Source organism: Stegostoma tigrinum, chromosome 7, assembly GCF_030684315.1.
Source record: "Stegostoma tigrinum isolate sSteTig4 chromosome 7, sSteTig4.hap1, whole genome shotgun sequence".
In the NCBI taxonomy this organism is placed as follows: Eukaryota; Metazoa; Chordata; class Chondrichthyes; order Orectolobiformes; family Stegostomatidae; genus Stegostoma; species Stegostoma tigrinum.
The window spans coordinates 58,808,364-58,828,878 of NC_081360.1; the positions used below are offsets into that span (position 1 = coordinate 58,808,364).

Here is a 20,515-nt window from a genome sequence, read left to right on the forward strand (position 1 = left end):
TAATCTTTTGTTTTTGGTGTATAAGTAAATTATCAGATTTAGGCATGTCCAAATTATGCTGTCATTAAAATTCAAACACATAATCCTGCTCTGTCGACTGATGCATACATCTGCACAGATTTGAGAAAACTATATTGTTGTAAACACTACGCATCATTCAGTTCTCACACAACTTCTCCCAACTACAGATTTTCAATTGTAAATCAGAACAAACAATTGTTTTAGCAGTCAAAACAGTATTCTTGGCATATTTGAGAGCAAATTGGAAGCAGCAATTCCCAGAAACTAAAGGCGTTTTTCAGCTGAAGAACTGTATTTTTGTTTAATACATTTTGAACTGTAATGATACAAAGTACGTGGAATATCAGCATCGGGTACAGAGCAGAGGCCTGTAAAATCAGTTTCTTTTAGAAAAGTAGTAGCATAACTGAAGAATTTCAGAATCGGGTGTGCTTTATCAACCTTCTCTCCTAACTGAATTGAAGATAACTGCAACAAGAGTGGAACTAAGGTAGACTTTCACTTCCAAGCAACTTTTCAACAACGTCTAAGAAAGAATGGAAGCCTTTTGATATAAAAAACAAGTAGGAATTACTATTTTTAATGGTTTATATTTATTATTCTAATACTACTTTCAAAGATGGCGCGATATACCACTTGCATGTATTGTATTTTTGTATTCTTTAGAAAAACAAACACCAGAAAGGACACAGTCTTCAGAGTACGTCAACATTGTGAAAGTTGGCTCTTCTTGGTTCTTACATTCTTAGCGTTCTGACAGAATGTATTTCAGAACTAGAGGAAAGTGTGAGGCATGAGGGAAAGAGAGAGGATTTCAAACTCAGGAAAACAGTTTCCGTTCTAACAAACCTTTTACAGTTATTTATACACAAGAAGTCAATAGTAAACAAACATATTGTAGGATATATAACATCGATTAAACATAAAATTGCTATAGTAGGTATTAAAGATATATGCAGAAAGGCAAAATACAGTAGAACATAAAAGCATTGATTTCCTACAGAAAATAATACCCCATACGCTATTTGATTTTAGTGCAAAATGAATTCTGCATTTACTGTTTTAGCCTACAAAATGTTTAAATTGGCACAAAAACTCATTACATATTCATGCAAATATCTAGGAGGTCCCAATTGTCCATTTATGATTGAAAAAACCAGAAGAAAATGTCTAAACTGTCAGTTAATTAACAAGATAACGTTCATGATTTTCATGCATATTAGTATTTGTGTTTACCATCTAAGTTGATTAAGGCGTGAAAAAAATGATCACTTGTAAAGGAAACGCTGGGACTGACGACAATCACACAACTTCAGAAATCAGAGAAAAGCATAATTTTATGTCTTCATCAAAGAAAGTGACCTCAGGCACTAAACATGATAAAATGAAAATGAAGATTCAGTCAAGGAAAAAGAGATTAGAATGGATGACTAAGAAGGTTTTCAACCTAGAGGACAGTCAAAATGGTTTAGACAGGAAATTCCAAATGGTTCATAACTGAAGGCACAGCTATCAAAGACAAGAAGAAATGCAGAAAAGGCCAAAGACAAAAGAATGGACAGGTCATGGAGAGAGGTCTTTAAGAAGTAACAAATTATCAATGTAGTGAGGTGGCAAAGTTACAGCGTGCCTAAACCACAAAAGGTGAGGATTTTAAAATGGAGACACTTGCAAATAGAAAATTTTCATCCTTGTGGCAAACCATGTAGGTCAGCAAGGACGGTTATAATGGGAAGAACACCATTTTGGGCTTTTCTAAATTTTGCGGAGGGTGCAATATGAGAGGCAGGTTGGAATAATCAAAACGTAAGTACAAAAAGAACTAAGTAGATCTGCAGTATCTATGAAAACAGAAATAGAGTTACTGCCGAGTACCACAAGAGATTTTTCTCTATTTGTGCTTTTATTTAAGATCTGCAACATCCATAGTATTTTGCTTTTACATCAGAATAATCAAGACTACAAGTGACAAAGGCAAGAAAGAAAGTTTCAACAGCTAACAGAAAGAGTAAGAGGCAAAAGCTGGTGTTACTATGGGTTTGGAAGGATGTGGCCTTTGTAATAGAGAAGTTTAGACAATCAGCTTAGGGTTCAATAGGTGTCAGAAGTTGTTAATAGTTTGAGCATGTGGGAGGTGCCCTTGACATCAAAGCCATATTTGCCTTCAAACAACTCTCACAAAACTAGAGTCAATGGGAATCAGGGGAAATCTCTGTTGGTTGGAGTCACATCTACCACAAACGAATATGGTTTAGGTTGTTGGAGGTCAGTGTAACCTTTGTCAGGATGACTAAAACCTGACAATATCTAGGTTTGCGCTGACAAGTGACAAGTATCATTCATACACATAACTGCCTGGAAATGATCATCTCTGACAAGGCAGAATTTAATCACTATCACCACTTGATATTCAATTGCATTACCATCATTGAATATCCCACTATCAACATTCTTGGGGTTATCATTAACCAAAAACTTTACTAAGCTAACTATAGGCAAGTTACAAAATCAGGTCAGAGACTAGGAGTCTTGCAGCAAGCAGCTTACAGGTTTTAGGGAGTCAGTTATTTACAAGGGACAAGTCAGGAGTGTGATGGAATACACCCCATGCCTGGGTGAGCGCAGCCCCAGCACCATTCAAAGCTTCACACCATCCAGGACAAAGCAGCTCACTTGATTGGAACCACATCCATGAACATTCACTCCCTCCACCATTGCACCATCTTCAAGATACACGGCAGAAATTCACCACAGTTCTTTTGATAACGCTTCCCAAACTCATCAACAGTACATTCTAGATGGACAAGAACAGCAGATACAGGTGAACACCCCACACAAGTTTCTCTCCATGCCACTCACCATGCTGACTGAGAAGCATACTGGCAATCCTTGAGTGTCACTGGGTCAAAATCCTGTCCCTAATGACACTGTGGGTGTACCTACACCAAATGGACTATAGCAGTTCAATAGGAGCTCACCATCATCTTCTCAAGGGCAATTAGTGATGCACACAAATGCTGGCCCAGCCAGTGAAGCCCACTTGCCATGAATGGGAATATTTAATTGCTAGCACCTATGACAAGTCTTAGACTAACGCTGGAATGAACCAACGCCAAGACCATAAGTTGTAGGGGCAGAGGTAGGCTTTCTGGACCACTGAATCTCCTCCATCATTCAATGAGATCCTGTCTGATCTAATAACCCTCAATTCCACATTCCTACATCTTCCCCATAACCCTCGATTCCCTTACTGATTAAAAATCAGTCCATCTCAGTCTTGAATACGTTTAACAACGCAGCCTCTGCTGTAAAGAATTCTAATCTCCCCAGCCTCATGAGAAGAGATAGGCAACTCCTTACACGATCATGCCCTCTGGTCTGAGATTCTTGATATCTGCCAAGTCCACTATGAATCTTATATTTAAATAAGGTCTCCTCTCATTCTTCTAAACTCCTAACAGTAAAAGCCCAACTCAACGTCTCTTCAAATAAAATCACTCCATACCCAGAATCAATCCAGTGAACCCTCCTCTGGACTGTCTCTAAGCCCAGTATATTCTTCCTTAGATAAGCCGATCGAAACTGTTCACAATATTCCAGATATTTTTTAACTAGTGCCTTGTAAAGATTTAGCAAGACCTCCCTATTTTCATACTTCATTCCCTTTGAAATAAAGGCCAGCAATCCATTTGCCTTCCTTGTTATCCGCTGAATTCTACACTAGCTTTTTGTGATTCATGCACAGACATCTAAATCCTTGTATGCTGCAGCCTTCTACAATTTTTCTCCAAATAAATAATATTCAATTCTTTGTTCTTCCTGCAAAACCAAACGTTTTCTCACATTATGCAGAAGTTTTGGTTCTGTCTGCACATCCATACTACTTATAAAATAAACCAACAGATAATTGGAAAGTAAAATGAATGGTTTGATCTCTTAAATATTAAAATCATTCAGACAAATGAACATTATCTTTACAAACGGCAAAGGCAGAAAGCAATTGGAGGAATAAATAAATTATTTTGCAACGTTTCTTAGTATTGTCTATTTATTTGAAACATAAAGAACTACGGTATGCATTACGGAAGACATGGAATAATTTAATTCAGAGATAGTAGGAACTGCGGATGTTGGAGAATCTGAGATAACAAGGTGTTCAGCTGGATGAACACAGCAGGCCAAGCAGCATCAGAGGAGCAGGAAAGCTGATGTTTCTGAAGGAGGGTCTAGGCCTGAAACATCAACTTTTCCTGCTCCTCTGATGCTGCTTGGCCTGCTGTGTTCATTCAGCTCTACACTTTGTTATCTCATGGGATAATTTAACCTGCTTTAAGGACACTCTAATTAAATTCCTGTAAATAAAACCACAAAACTTGCCAAAAAAAATTACTACTTGAAATTAACCCTGCAATACATCTCTCTCAATAGAGGCCTTATAAACAACATAAGAACTTACATAAGTTGAATATACATTAATGCGGTCTAATTTCAGGACCAAATGTTTTGACTGCTGCTTAGAAAGACCATATCTCTTGAACTTCTCAAGTTTTAACTGAAGTGTTTACTGGATATGGACTGAATTAATAAAATGGCAATCTACATAGCTAGCATGGGAAATTTCAACTGAGTGGACTGCATGACACTGTTGATATTAAGGTTAAGGGAAACTTTAGGTCAGGGCAAACAACTTTGGTCTCCAGGTGTCGCATGCAATATCAGGTGATCTTGCAGAGTATTGGCAGTGTGTATTCAAACTAGGAACGTGCCAGACCAATGTCACTCTCAAAATCAGAAAATAATGAAAACCTCAGCATTTGTACATGTTGAACAAACACGTTAATATTACGGGTTTAATATCTTAGTATGCAATGTTAATTCATAAGATTCAGATACACAACGTTTGCACTTTGATCCAATATCTCGCGTGTAACAAACAAATTCACCCCACAAATACATCTAATTTTATAAAAATCTGACTGCACAATATCAGTTGAAGAATTCATTAAAGAACATTGTAAATTTCCTTTGTAAAGGTCAGACAAATATTTCATAATAGTCAAAATTCAGACATTATCATTTCCAACTTGAAGTGCCTAGTGGTTTTCTATTTATATGCTCAAAGGCTTTCATAAATTAAGCATATATAATAATTATTGGGACTCAGTACACGTCTTCAAATTAATAGTATTATTTCAAAAAAATGAATGAAACAAACCAATGACCCAATTAATCACATCCAGGCTTCTGTTTTGGTAATTCAGAGTGCATACAAATGTAGAGAGCCACAAAATGAAAATGTTAATTCCTATTTTATTGATCTTTATTATTTAGGCAGGCCACAGTATGCTATGTGAAGAAAGTAAAAACTTAAATCATGCAACTGTTTAGCATGATGTCACTACATCAGAGTGCAAGAGGTTTTAAATATGTAATTACAGCACACATTTTTTGCTAAATATATGAGCGATTATGAAATCGGACAAAGTGAAACAATTTTGCAAAAGAAATGCCTGCCTGATTATTTAAATTTTCAAAAAAATCTGTAATGCAAATCAATTTAATGAATGTCAAATGAAGAAATTTCTTGCAGTGCACTCTAGCTGAGTGTTAGCTGTTAGGGATTTACAGCCCCAGTTACATGGAATATGCAAAATGTAGTAGGTATATAGACAAAAAGCAAGATAAAGAAAAAAAGACTACACCTTACAACCATCAGTGAACTCAGTTTCACAAAATTTGTGTACGCTCTGTTCACTTATTTACTCTCCAGAGATCAATCTGTTCGTTTAGATTGTTTAATGCTAGGAACCCGAGGGCTCAGACATGAAACTGCTTGCAACAGATGTGCAAATTCTCAGCCTCATTAATTTACCATTTTTTTTGAGGTTAAACAAAAAGATAACCCTTTTGAAAAATTGAATGCATTAATCATAAAAGTTTAACCCAATGACACAAAAGCCAACAAAGGACTGTATGTTTAAGAAAATTCTACATATACACATCTATTTACAGAACTGTTTTTCTCCCGTCTGGCTACACAAACACCAGTGGTATTTCACAAGTAAACCTTAAAACTACTAAGTACAAACATAGCTTGGTGAAATAAATAGCACAAGGTCCTTTGCATGATTTTCAGCAATTGTTTATGAGTTGATTTCAAACAAAGCAACATTTCAGGTTTTCTAAATGAGCTAACGTATCCTTTAAGTTATAAAGGAGAAAAAGATGCTGGCATTCCCAGTTCAAACAGCGATCGCTCATGCTAAAACATGTAAGAATGGGATCTATATCTACCTCTTGTAGAATGACCTACCAGCGCAAAAAAAAAATCACAAAATGGTAGCAACTAAGATGAGTCGCCAAAGGTCCAAGGTGAACAAGGCGGGCCAAGCAGCATCTTCGGAGCAGGAAAGCTGACGTTTTGGGCCTAGGCCCAAAATAGAAATTGGCTATTAAGAGCAGCTTAGTTGGCAACATTCATCAGAATCAAAAAGTTGAGAGTTCAAGTTCCCATCCTAGAGATTTCAGCAAAAACATCTAGGACGGTTTGCAGTGCAGAACCAAGGCATCACCTTTATTAATTATTAATATTAAACAAAGGGCATATCAGATTGCAAAATTTTATTTCATGGGACAACAAATGAGTTCTCCCATGTTCTGTTCAATATTTATCCCTCAATGAACATCAAAAAAAATCAAACAATTTGTTCATTATCACATAGCTAATTTATGCTGGAGCCACAAATGGCAATCACTTTTTCTATAATAGTGACTGTACTTCAAAATTACTCAATGATCATAGACCATTATAGAATATCCTTTTTTAGGAAAAGCACCAGATAAATGCAGACACCTTTTTTATTAGGGATCACTCTCAGAACATGCGAAAACACACCTGGATCAGAAAAGGCTAATTTGTTCAGAAAATAATGTTTCTGCACAATCCAATGTTTCTTACATGCAAAATAGCTGCCATAAAAGGCAAAAAAAAGCACTGCATGTAAGCGTAGCATTTTTAGAGTGTAGATTATAACGCACATAACCAAAGTCTGTATTATTTCAACAATCATATTGCTGCATCCACAATGTTGAACCCTGATCCAATTGGACCAGCTAGATACTCAATGAAAAGGTAATGTTGGTGAAGAGAACTATAAATCTATCATGATCAATGCGGGTGTGGTGGGCTGAAGGGTCTGTTCCTCTTCTGTACTCTTCAATGTTCGATGTACAAGGTAAATATTGTGGACTATCATTGGGAACGCTAAGAATTTTCTTCAATAAAATCAAGGTTAAATTAAACAAAATCGTATTGGCTTCAATTAAGATTTGCACTTATTGCTTCGTTAGTTGTTACCAATCAGCTATTAATTAAAATGCATGATTAGCCAAGGGTCTTAAGACGTTAGTTTTGCCTGAAGTAGTAGCTATTGTTTGCCAATCATTCATACGACAAACAAGTCTAGCAGGTGTTTAGTTGAGCTATATTTCTGCATCATTTAACAATTCTGTGATGTGGCATCACCACTGTATGCACTGTGCAGCAACTGTGAAAGCCATATTTTTCAATTGTGTTCATTTGTCTCAAATGGGATTGCAACAACAAATTAAAAATAAAGTTCCTAGTGAGTTTCTACATACATTGACAACAAAAATATCTTCACAGTACATTGCAAAGCTACAAGAATTGACATAAAACTTCTTTTATAAAAACTTTCAACCATGGGTCCATTCCATCTATCATGCTATATAAAGATATATCTTCAACAAAGCAACTGAATTTTAAACCTTCAAGATGGCATTTTCTTGCCAAGAAACAAACTTGTTTTATTATTTTGAAATAATCTTTTACATCAGAATTAGCAATGCTGCTGAGAAACAAATTCACCAACACAGTTCAGCTTTGACTGCTTATTTTAATCTACGCATTCTGTTTTGCGAACGCATACTAAATCAAGAAAATATGCTGGTCATATTTGCAAAGACTTTTTCTTCCAAATTTTTCAAACACAAAACCTTATTTGCTTTATCAGGTGTTAAGTAACAGAATCCAAATGTTCGACATCAAGAAAGCTGAACCTAGATATGAAGAAAACCACTTAAATTTGAAGATAAAACTTATCAAAGGCTTTACTTCAAGAGGGAAATCTGTTTAGAAGAGCAACTTTGACAATGAAATGAGCTGAGTTTTTGGTAAACAAATTTGGAAATTACATGATTTATCCAACATCAAATTTCATGGTAATCTTCACAACGTACAGCGTAAATTACGTTTTAAATCTATGAACTAGTTATAGTCTCCCAATGAACTAGGTAACATGAATGTCTTGTCTTTGAGCTTGGTGATTTTATTACTCTGCTAAAATATTAAGCAGCTCATGTTTGCACAGCAAAATAAGAAACTTCACTAATTGAAAAAAACATTTTTGTAACTAGTTCTGATTCCTTAAAAGATAAACAAGTATTTCACAAGCTCTTTGCTTAAAAAGGAACAATAAAACTGACTTATGTGACTGCATTGCAAGGTAACAACAGTCTAAGATCAAGAAAGATGTCAAACCACAAAGTGTTTGCAGTGTGCCATAGTTATCCAAACCTTGAGATGCATGTGCCTTGTAGCACGATCCAGCCTGCATATTAACTCCCACAAAAAAGGAACAAAATCAACCTCATGACACTCTCATCTGCTTTACAACATCATTTTCTGATGATGACATATCTCTGCAATGGATAGGAAGCTCCTGCAATCATACCAGCTGTCTTTGATGCAGCGATATTTTAACCACAATTTCAATAGCAATTTCAAAGAATCACAGAAAACTCAAAACCAGGTCATTCACTTTTAAAAAAGAAGTCTATGCAGCTATTTTTCTCCTTGAACCGTCTAGGCTGGTAATACTTTTCTACTCATTCCTATTACTCCTCAATATTTGAAGAATTTAATTTCTTTTGAAAATAACGTGTATAATTTACAAACGCTACCTACACGGCAACAGCATTTTAAGAATAATAATAACCTCATTCTATTTGCAATTATCTTCAATTTGTGCTTGCCCGTAAATTTCTTGCTGATCAATGCTAATAATATCACAATTTATCTTACAGTGGTCAAGTCCTTGCATCAGGGCCAGATGGTCCTGCTTCAAATCTCACCTGCACAGAAGATGTGTCATATGAGACCTGATTGAACAGTTGTTTCAAGATACCTACCCCTTCCTTTTCCTCAAAATATTTATTCGATCAGCATTCACCCTTCTTAGCATCAGTAATTATATTTTGGTTTCCAGGAAACAGGTTTAAATATCTTTCTACAACAATGCCAATTTGTTTATTCAATCTCATTAGTCACTTTATCCAGCCCTCACCTTCCCTCTGGCAAAGTTCCCTCCCATCACCATACCATAGATGAATTCAACATAATTTAGTTCCTCTCCAAACTCTCCATGTCATTTCCATTTTATTATGTCCATGAAACCCACCATTTACTACCTTGAACTTAATTCCCACTCAGCAGCTGACCACCTAAAATGCCTACTGAGCTGGATGATAATTGAGATCGTTCTCTCACCTCAGATATTGTGCCACTGTGTGGGTCAAAATTCTGGAACTCCGTCCTTAACGGCACTATTACACAGTCTGGCAATACTTCTCTATCATACGAGTGAGACTGCCCTCATCTAGTTTCACTCTTACCTATTTTTAGTATCTTTTGACTAAAACTGACTCATTTAGTAACCTCAGCATCCTATTTGCTACAGGAACAAGTGCCTGAACACTCACCCTCTACAAACTTTGTCAAATAATAGAGATAATAGGAACTGCAGATGCTGTGGAATCTGTGATAACAAGGTGTAGAGCTGGATGAACACAGAAGGCCAAGCAGCATCATAGGAGCAGGAAAGTTGTCGTTTCGGGCCCTGAAGAAGGGTCTAGGCCCGAAACCTCAGCTTTCCTGCTCCTCTGATGCTGCTTGGCCTGCTGTGTTCATCCAGCTCTGCACCTTGTTATCTCTATGTCAAATTATAGTTGGCTTCAATGCCAACAATGCCACAATTTTAACATTGTCATTAGGTGTTTTTTGACAATGTCCTACACCAACCCACTAAAAACAAGCAGACATGTTGCAGCACTGATAGCTGGCATCTTGGTTTCTTTGCAGCACACATAGAACTTAATAAATATCTAGGTAATGCAATTATTAGCTCAAAATAAAGCTTACTGTCACAGTTTAGATTGCTTCCATCATGGTCACAGTTACCAGGGTGCAAAAAGGCTCGTTGTATAGTGTCACAGCCATCCTGCAATTTGTCCTCCAACCCCAAGCAAGTGACAATGGCTTTTATGCAGCACAAGCCTTCTGTCTGATCTTGGGATAACAATTACCCATTCATCACTGCCACCCACCAACGATCTTGCAAGTGCCTGTCAAACAGCCAGCCTAGACTGCTATCATGCATGCCACAATGGTACTGTCCAAAGTTAGACGACCAGACTCAGACAGCTCGAGATTGTCTAAGATCAACTGCAGTTCTCTTCACTGAATGTTAGTGACCTTTCACTGATATGCTGCAGCAACAGGGGTGACACTTCGAAGATCAAGTAGAGAAGGAAAGGCACACAGCAATGACAGTAAAGGAATGCACAAGGGCACTCAGTTTATATTTATATACAATATGGTATCATTTACACTTCATTTGGAAAACCTAACTACGCTCAATTTTAGAGATAATGGGAACTGCAGATGCTGGAGAATTCCAAGATAATAAAATGTGAGGCTGGATGAACACAGCAGGCCAAGACTCTGAAGAAGGGTCTAGGCCCGAAACGTCAGCTTTTGTGCTCCTGAGATGCTGCTTGGCCTGCTGCGTTCATCCAGCCTCACATTTTATTACGCTCAATTTTACTTCTGTGCTTTCGTCAAATGAATGGCATGATAATTTAAAAAAAGAGGTGGTAGGTAAAGTGTCGGACTATTGACAAACAGGGACCAGAGGCTGCATTTACTAGAATCACACCCAGATGATTTATTCACAAACAGCCTGGCCAGAACTGAGTTATGTCACTTGCTCCTTACTTAGCTCTTCACCTTCTAGCCCTTTGTCATGTAGCTAGTTGTAAAAATTGTCCCATTAAAGGGAGCATGCATCAGACTACCATGAGACTTAATGCAGGACTACGCAAAATGCAGGACTATTTCAGGTCAGTTCAAACATCGCAGGTGTCATTTCAGCTCACAGGTCAAGATGCTTATGGAGGGAACTCAGAGTTTAGAAACTCAATGGCCAAACATTAAACTGAAGCACCAGCCATCAATGAAAGCAATTAAAATTAGGGATGTGCAAGATGCCAGTGTTAGAGGGGTGAAGAAATCTTGAAACGCTTAAGGCATGATATATAAACCTAAGTTATCATTTGGGCAGTGTCAGATTTTTAATCATTTGGTTATGATCCTGTGATGCATTGGGATGCTTTACAATGCTATACAAATGGTGTTAAATTCCCACATTTGTCAACACCATCAAGTGATAACCTATTCACAAAACATGGTATTACTATTGATACACCATGGTTAGGCTATTCTGGTTCACTGTGCACAATTACATTTGATCATGCAGGTATCCAATTTGCAAACAACATTTCACCATGCCTAAAAATCTCCAAGAATGGAATTCACATTCTGCATACCACACTTGAAGCTGGGGAGCCTTGGTGCAGGTTACAAAAAGCCAAGGGGTTCAGTGGAATAGTACCACATGCTCATTAGTAAAGACCACTGATGATTTCCTTACAAATTAATTACCTAGGTCTACTTTACACAGAAGAATTGGCAAATTTCCTACAACTGGCCAGAAAGAATCCAAGATATTAGTTATGGCATCTGAACCTTTATTTATGAACATGATGGTTTGTTCCACAACATTCCTCCTGGTAATACAGCTCTTGCTCTACATTAGATGGTGAAAAGGGAGTTTTGAACGAGGTTAGAACAGCAAACATCTGGTTCGTCACAACATCTCAAACATACAGGTACAGCTGAATGCCTTCAGTTTAAAACATGATAGCAGCTGCCAGGCTAGCAGGCACTCAGTGACATGAAGCTTTGCACATCGATTACAACTCTGAGAATGGTATCTCATAGTTGCTGTACCTGTTAATTATGTGGGGCCTGCAGAACTGCACCTGTGTATTCAACAGCACCCTGCACAATTGGAAATCCAACTAGCCTGCTAAAGCCACGTCTCCAACTCTTTCAATTTCACTCTGCATTAAGAGAAGCCTATGAAGACAACCTTTTTTTTAAGGTGTCTGCCACCTCCCTACCTCATTGACACAAAATAAAAGATCTTCAGCAAATTTCACCTGCAGTTTCTATAGATTACCTACTGGCATCCAGATTGAAAACCACAGTGAATTCCAAAGCTACTGGTAGTACGTTTCTGTTGTTCAGCTGTCAGACCAGTTGTAGGGAATGGCTAAATACCATATCCTTGTTAAAATATTGACATCTCAAACACAGGTCATAGCAGAGATGGGGGTAGATGACGTGCTCTCAGAGGACCCTTTGCAGATACAGCCTATCAAGTGCACTCTTCCTCCACTGCATTGCTTTCTGCCACTGCTTCCACTGCTTGTACCTCATTGTCCATGCAATTCTAGAGCCAAGAGGGAATACAACAACAGCCTCCATGATTGGAAGCAGGCTTTCTGCTGGCAAGATTCCAAATTAGCCTGACTTCTTTGTCACAGTCCAGCACCTCCAATATATTCCAAAAACTAACATTTTCCAAACTCTTCCAACTATACTTAAACAATATTGCTACTCATTTTACAGCAGAAAACGGTGATGAAAGGTCAGTATGAATTTGCTTGGTATTGTTAGCATGTGTTTTTATTTCAGATTTCAAGCATCTACAGTATCTTGCCTTTACAATTATGTCACCTAGAAGTTCCATCCTAAATTGTTTAAATAATAGCGATGGGGCTGAGAGAGAGATGCAGAACACATAATTCAGCTACAAGTGTTAGGGGCAGGACATTAAAAGGATTATCAAATTCCAAAGTGCTACACCAGGTGCCAAATTAACACGAGACACTGGTTTATGTTACAGGCTGTCCAATCCAAAGCATCCAGGTAATGGACACCATGCCTAAACTAGCTCTTTTATGAATCAAAGCAGGTTGCACATAAGGTGCCAGAATCAACCATTTTATGAGTTCCAGGCTTCTGTAACACGTGCAGGTGAAGCCCAAATTCTGTTTTCATTTGCTCCCTTACAACTGTTTTATATTAAGTAGCTTTACTGTGCACAATTTCCCAAATCTCTGATATATCTGCAAATGCTGTTCATCAGTTGAAATTTGAACAACGACAAATTTTACAGCAGGCCAAATGTCGCTTCAATTCAATTGTTGCCCAGCTAAACCATTGTGCAAATTCATATAACATTGAGATGCCTGTTGAGAAGCAATGGTACAAATAATATATCACAAAGTTGTGGACAAGTGAAATAACGTCAGTAACTGCGATTACGGAGGATCGGCGAGAACAGGCTAAATTATTAATTTTCTAACTTGATGTCCACTTAATTCTCTAACTTGATGTCCACTTAATTCATGTCAAATTTTAATATTAATTTGGAATGACCTCCAAACTGCAAACATAAATGCATATTTTATAAATTCTGTAAAACTATGGAGTCAAAACACACAAAAAAAAGCCCACTATAAACAAAACATTCTTTCTAGCGCTGACTGTGGTCAACTTCTACAGAGAACAAGATTTGAAGAGAACTGAAAAATGAAAACAAAGTGCTTGCTTATTGGACAAGATCTACATTCTCCATCTCTCCTGCTGTGTTTCAAGCTACTTAATCATCGAAAGATATAACTAAATGCCGAGATGTGTTTCTTAAAATAGGTGTTGAACGAAGAAAAGTACATTGCTGCACAATTTTTAATGAAAACTTACCAACAGCTACTAATTCTAGAAAAAAGGCAAAACTTTTAACATACTAAAGGAAACAGAAGTACTGCAATTCTCACTGCTAGTTGTTGTGTTCTTGTGAACCAGAAGTACCTTCTATAAAAATATTAGAATACATAGTTTGTCTATTTATTTATGTCATATTATCTTTATTTTAAAATATCACAATGTTGATGATAATTTCTTGCCAAATTGTTATACAAATATAGTCCACGTATATCTATTTCACACAGTGCAGTGGTACAACGTACAGATTCCATCACTGACTCTAACAAACCAGCAACATGATGTGAATTAATTTAAAAGAAGAAAAAAGTTTTAGATGAGGGTTCTCACACTGGGTTGTTTGCATTAAGCTCAAGTTTAGCCAAAAATGTTCTTCATGATGCAGCTCTTAGGCCTTTGTTTGTGACTCAGAAGGTCATTAGCTCTGGAACTTGTCACAGAAGATAGTCACTTGTTTTAAAAAAATCAAAAAGCTTAAAGTAATCAACAGAGCCAAAATACTCCAGGAAATTCCACAACAAAAACTTGGCAACTTCTGGTATTCGAAGTAGTTTTTTGCCTATTTCGTTTTGGCGAAAGTCATCCTTTCACTTTGCAAAAAATGTTTGCAACCAGTTTCATCCCTATTACATTTTACAATAAGAAATAAGGTGTGTTTTAATTTGCTGCTCTTCATTAAAGTAATTTTCACACAAACATAATTTCTGGTACAATCCTGTTTTGCCTTGAACTTAGCCCCAATTACATTGATTAAGGAAACTGATTGGGCTGCATTCTACGTTGAGTAGGAACAAACCAAAAATCTAAAACTTCATAATACAAGACCAAACATGTGGATATAACATAACCTGATGTAAAGAGGCACTATGCTTTTTTTCTTAAAATTATAAATAGGAAATCCAATGCATAAATATGCACAGGGTAATAAAATGTGAGGCTGGATGAACACAGCAGGCCAAGCAGCATCTCAGGAGCACAAAAGCTGACGTTTCGGGCCTAGACCCTTCATCAGACCTCTCTGATGAAGGGTCTAGGCCCGAAACGTCAGCTTTTGTGCTCCTGAGATGCTGCTTGGCCTGCTGTGTTCATCCAGCCTCACATTTTATTATCTTGGAATTCTCCAGCATCTGCAGTTCCCATTATCTCTCATAAATATGCACATACTTTTTTTGTATATATATCCTTACATATCATGGAATAGTTACAAATTATATACAGAAATCTACGTTAACTGCATTGTTAGTTTTAAGCATGATAAGCAAAAGGAATACATGAAGACAAGATCAGGTTCTGTTTTACCCCAATTGTTGAATATCTGGTCAACATTATTTTGGCTCATATCTATGCTTAGGTAAAACACCAGAGGATTTCTGTACTTGAAAGTGAGTCATTATCTCAAAAGGGGGCAGAAAATGCATGTGTAACACAGGAGTAAGAGTTATAAAAGACCCTAAAAAAAAATATTTATAGTAAATGCCTTCATTCCTAAGCTTGCCACTGAATTGTTTCCAACTATAAAAACAATTTCAGAAACATTTCCTTGTAAAAACACATAAATGATGAAAATAGGTCATGCAATTCAATAAATGTAGTTAGCTACATCAACTTAAAGAAATATTGCAAAGATCTGACTAAATTGTTGTTGAAGTACAGTACCTGTCAATCACACCAGTGACTCGAAGAAAATGATTTCGCAATATGTCTAGATAGTATGCTGCAGTATCGGTTTCATTGCATAATTTCGATTATTTCAAAATTTAACCTTTTTTGTTTAAAACAATGACGATTTCTTCATCTAATAGTTTTTTGCATTTTGGTCTTTTAGTTCTTCTTGAAATAATGTTGCCTCAATTTTAAAAGGTATGCAAGTAGAAATTACTTCTTTGCTTTTTGAACAAAAAGGAATACATCCATATACAGTAGTCTCTTGAGGAACAGTTATTTAATATCAGCTGCATAAACGGTGGTTTAATCAGGAAGTAGCCATTATCCTTCCACTGCACAGTAGTGACAGCTCTCATAACAGACAGTGTTGTTTTTCAGTTTGTATGAATGAAGGAACGAATACATACTGTATTGCCAACAGCTACTGACCTTTGAGGTCACAAGCGCACTAGAGACAACTCTGCTACGAGGAAAAAAGCCAGTTCAAAATGAACCACAAGCCAACGCTTCCTTATACATTCTGAAGATTTCTAGAGCAGCTGGTCTCCCCCACCCCATCTTGCCTCACACGCAAAACATGGCTGTCTTATTCAGAGATTAGCAATTATTGTAATGAGATACTGTCTGTGAGGTCAAAGCAATACTTCCTGCTGTTCACACATTATGATTTCCTGGAAACAACTAAAAGGCAGGTGGAGCAGTCAGCACACTGATGAGCTTGTACGTATGAATAGAAACTCAAGCAGGTAAACCACATGCATGTCACAACATGGAGCTCCACCTGATACCACACAAAATCCTTTGCAAAATATCTTTGGCTACCTTCCCACAAATAGATCACAACCCAGATTAGGCAATCACTTCGAATTTGGTGCACATTATATGGACAGAAAGAAAACAAACAAACATCTATTCAAAGGGGAAATTTTATTTCAAATTAAAATTATATTTCCAAACAGTTTATAATTATCCATACATTTAGAATGAAAAAGGTGTAGAAATAACTTTGCCATTCTAAAGTTAGGGGAAAAAAAGACTGTAGCACGTGGAAAAATTATAAGCAGAATGCTAAATGAAAAAAAAATCAAAATAAGGAAAATGTTGGCCAATAAAGGAGACCAGATTTATAAGCTGATGTAAACTTATTTAATATTAAGTACAGGTAGTTTAAATTATGAAAGAACTAAGATTATAAGTCACCCTATTCCATTAAAGTTAACGTGATTTAATTATTTTGATCAAAACAATCCATTACTATAAAGGGCATAATTGATAAAATAATATGATCACAAAATGGACCGAACTTCCAATTCACAACCCTTGCTCCACCCTGTATAGGAACGGATTTACAACCTTTAGACTGATCAATGAAAATTGTGAACTACCAACATCCTCTCTTTAAGACTGCATTTGACATCTAGGTGTGATATGAAGTACATGATAAAAGCAGAGTCTTAGATTATTTTAGCCAGATGAGATAAGGAATTATCATGGAAAATATAAAACTCTAGTCAAAGGTTTAATTCCGATGTGTGGAGAATTCTTTAATTCAGAATAATGTTTTATTTTTAACGTTCTTAAACTTAATATTTTTCTGTCTCAGCAAAGATTGCTCCCTGCAACATGCCTGCATTTGGCTAGCATTTAAGCAATCTGTAACACATTCAGGTTAAACAGTAACCTTTCATATCTCCATGCAACATAACCAGTAAACTCAAATGTTCTCAAAATAACTGCCTCTCAAATTAACTGCATTGATTTCAGAAGATGGTACGACAAAATTTTGTTAAACTGTATAAATGTGAAACAATTAACTACATAGTAAATGGATAGATACGGAAGCAACAGTATGCATAAAATTTACAGAAGCTACAAGCTTTATTTTCTTTTTTCGAAGGAACAATAAAGTCATGGTGGTTATTAAATGGCATTAAAAACAGGATGGCACAGAAGATGCCTGCACTTTGAAATGGTGCAATCACGTGGAGACTCTCCAGAAAATTCAAATCCATCAAGCAGCTAGGGAGGCCACAACCTTACCTGAAGACAGAACAGCGCTCCAAAAGCTTGTGACTCAAATAAACCTGCTAGGACTATAACCTGGTGTCGTGTGACTTCTGACTTTGCCCACCCCAGTCCAACACTGGCATGTCCGCATCATTAAAACTTTACCAAGGTAGATTGGAAATTATTTTCAAATACAACTAGAATAACTTTAAAATACCTGGTACAAACAAGAGTTAAGTGGTGTCAAACTCAAAATGCAGTCAAACAGAAGCCAATGGAAATCATGAGTCGTACATTTGACTTGAACGATCAGACTCTTGGAGAACAGTAGCAACCTGAAGTGATTTTATTACAATTAAACATTCCAAGGCAATCCATGGGTGCATTATAAAACAAAGTATGACAACAAAACACACAAGGACATTTTAGATCAGATGAGGAGTTGACTGGCGTGGAGTACCTGTCGCACTTTACAATCACCTTCGAAAGACAGCTAAGGGATAGACAGAAACTTCTCATGCAGAAAAATTAAAGGAATGTCTTAAAGGAGAAATCAAGATAAGGAAGTGGAAAGGGAGTGTTAGGAAAGTACTCCAGAGCTTGGGGCCAAAGCAAATCGTTAGTCCAGAATTTCAGGAGTGATAAAATCTTAAAGGAGTGCAGACTAGAGATTTCGAAGTCAGAGGAACGATTTGAAAGTAATGATGAAAAATTTAAACTGCTGAACGAGAGTCCAGTGCAGATTGCTGAGCACATAGCTGATAGGGGAATAAGAAATGCTGATCTAAAGCACAGTTTTGGATGACCTTATTTATTGGTGGAATGTGGGACATCAGCAAGGAGTGCATTGGAAAAGCAGAGTCTACAGCAACCAGAGTTGCAAGCAAGGATTTTCGCAAATGAGCCATGAGCTATTTATTGAAATAAGCCAGGATCTGGCCAACATAGACTGTTTACAGCCTTGAGGGTAAATATAAAGCAGAGTAGTAAGAGGCACTCATAAATGTACTGCGGACAGTAACAATGTAGCAGAAATAAACTCAGGTTGTCTAGGAACATTCAAGATTGGATGGAAAGGAAAAGTAAGACACATAACAGGTACAAAGGACACAAAGCAATTGAAGCCAGAGGGGAGTACAGAAAGTGAAGGGGGACAAGGGTGGGGGAATCCCCAAGAATATCTACAAGCATATCTGAGGGAAGATATTAACCAGGAGCCAAGGAGGCAACTTGCACATTAAGTCACAAGGCATTGGTAGAGTGCTAAACAAAGACATACATCTGTCTTTATTTGGGAGATGAATGCAAGTACAAAATTCAGATTAATAAGGAATTAAGGTAGCACACAGGATGCTCATCTTTATCAGTTGAGGCATAGATTATAACAGCAGGCAGTTTATGTTGGAGCCTTACAAAACCTGGGTTAGATCACAGCTCAAGTATTGTGTGCAGTTTTGGGTCACATCACTAATAGGAAGGTTGTAATTCCTCAAGGGGGTGGAAAGGCGAGTCACCATGATTTTGCGTGAGGTGGACCATTTCAGTTATGACGAGAAATTGGATAAGCTCAGATTGTTGTTATTAGAACAAAATAGTTTGAGGGGGGAACTGACTGAGATGTGTAAGATTATGAGGGGCATAGATAGGATGAATTGAAAGCAGCTGCTTCCCTAGTTGAATGGTCAAGAATAACATGACTACATTTATAAAAAGTGAAAGGTGAGGGAATGTTAACAAAACTGTTTTGATCCAGAGGGTGGTGGGGGTTTCTGGAATGCACTGCCTGGCAGGGCACTTGAGAGAGGTGACTTCATAATCTTTAAAAATTAGTTGAGTGAACACTTGAAACGTCACAAGGTTCAAGGCTATGAGCCAAGTTCTGGAAAGAGGAACTTATGTAGGTAAGTAGTATAGTTTCGGCAGTTCAGACCTGATGTGCTGAAGGCTCTTCTGCACTGTATTATTCAATGACTGAGGTAAAGTTTAATGTTACACAAGTGGAAATAGGCAGGATCAGTAATGGCACGAGTGTCAACTCAGAAACACATCTCAGGATCAAAAATTACATCAAGGTTGCAAACAGACTGGCTTAATCTTGGGAGGGAGAAAGGGATGAGGTTTGCAAGAAAAGGATAGTATTTGGGATGGACCACAATCTTCACTTTTCCCAATATTTAGTTGCAGCATTTGCTGCTCAGAAATAAAAAAAATCAAACATATATATTCTGAATATTCTTATTTTAAGGATTTTTAAAAATAAATGAGACAATTATCAGAGTTTTTAAACTTGGCTCAGTGTAAGCATTCTTATGTCTCTAGAGACAAACATCTAGTCTTTAATCTTTGAACACAGGACTGAGGTATTGCATAGTTGGAGGTACACCCTAAACCAAGGTCCATGCCCCTATTTTTGTTGGGCAGAAGAAAATCTTGTGACATTCTGCAAAGAGCAGGGACGTCCCTGAAAACGTCATCCCCACAGAAACATAAATTGCACACAATAAAGTTTACCACCAATGTTTAAATGCTTAACACAGATTATTCCATGCATTATTTTGCAGTTCCTTGTAATGGAGATGTGTCCAAGATATGCCTACAAACTTCTGATAAGATTGCTGGGTTGGCATCGTCTTCAAACAAAAATTTACAATATCATCTGCTGCTTTCATGGAGTTTGTAACTCAGAAACACCAACCCTTTCCCACTATCAGAAAAAGCTATCCCATGTTTAGGGGTGGAAACAGCTGCACCCTGACCTCTTCCTTAAACCTCACAGTGAGAATAATACAAAAAGTGTGGGACTGGATTGGAAAATGGGTCAACTGGATTTGA

At 37.1% G+C, this 20,515-nt stretch overlaps 1 protein-coding gene across 13 annotated transcripts in view; it reads right to left on the bottom strand.

Moving 5' to 3' along the window:
• The window catches only part of baz2ba (bromodomain adjacent to zinc finger domain, 2Ba), a 329,006-nt gene that overhangs the window by 203,278 nt on the left and 105,213 nt on the right, over positions 1–20,515 (bottom strand). For 2 of the 13 annotated variants that reach the window (XM_059647297.1, XM_059647296.1), the window contains exon 1: positions 15,668–16,156. The exons of the other annotated variants lie outside the window; for them this stretch is intronic. The gene's annotated coding sequence lies outside the window, so the exon portion shown is untranslated. Of the gene's footprint in view, positions 1–15,667; positions 16,157–20,515 lie in introns of those variants that run through there. 13 annotated transcript variants of the gene reach the window in all.